Source organism: Trachymyrmex cornetzi, unplaced genomic scaffold (assembly GCF_001594075.2).
Source record: "Trachymyrmex cornetzi isolate Tcor2-1 unplaced genomic scaffold, Tcor1.1 scaffold618, whole genome shotgun sequence".
NCBI classification, from domain to species: Eukaryota; Metazoa; Arthropoda; class Insecta; order Hymenoptera; family Formicidae; genus Trachymyrmex; species Trachymyrmex cornetzi.
Window position 1 is genome coordinate 97,506 of NW_017299935.1, and position 671 is coordinate 98,176.

The following is a 671-nucleotide window of genomic DNA, read 5'->3' on the forward strand; positions in this document are numbered from 1 at the left end:
ACGAAGTTCTTCGATTATCGACAAAATTTCATTGTCGTGAGCGTTATTACCCGCTCGACGAGAAGCATCGAGCAATTGAAGACGATCTACCAACTCGTTGGGATCGTCCCAATGAACGTAATCTATTTCATTGTCAGTCAATCTCACAGCGGATTTGTCTTTATACCTGAACCAATACTCGTGCCACTGACACTCCTTGTAACTAAGAGCGGAACAATAATGTTTTTGTATTTGTGTCCCTTGTTACTCTTAATAGGCCTTCTAGCGTTATTGTCACGTCTGTGAGCATTCGTCGTCAATAATATATGTTTGTACGTTTGTTTATCATTCTCGGTATAGATAGCGTCGTTTGGAATCTTCTTAAAGATCAGCTCGTATAGACCCGGTGTACCTTTGTATCTCTCTCCATCTATGATTATAGTGTCGTCCGTATTCACGTCAAATTTTTTATTACCCAACATCGTGCCGTTTTCATCGAAATAAACACCGTAGACAAGATCGATTTCATTTCTCGCGTTACCAATTAAAAGAGTATTCACATATACTTGTCCTAACGGCCCTAATTGACTTTGCAGTCTCTGACGACCTTGAGGGGTGTTCAACGCCTGTCTGACAGACGTTTCAAGCGATGGATTATCACCGGTTTCAAAAACTTCTTCGTCCTGCGAGTC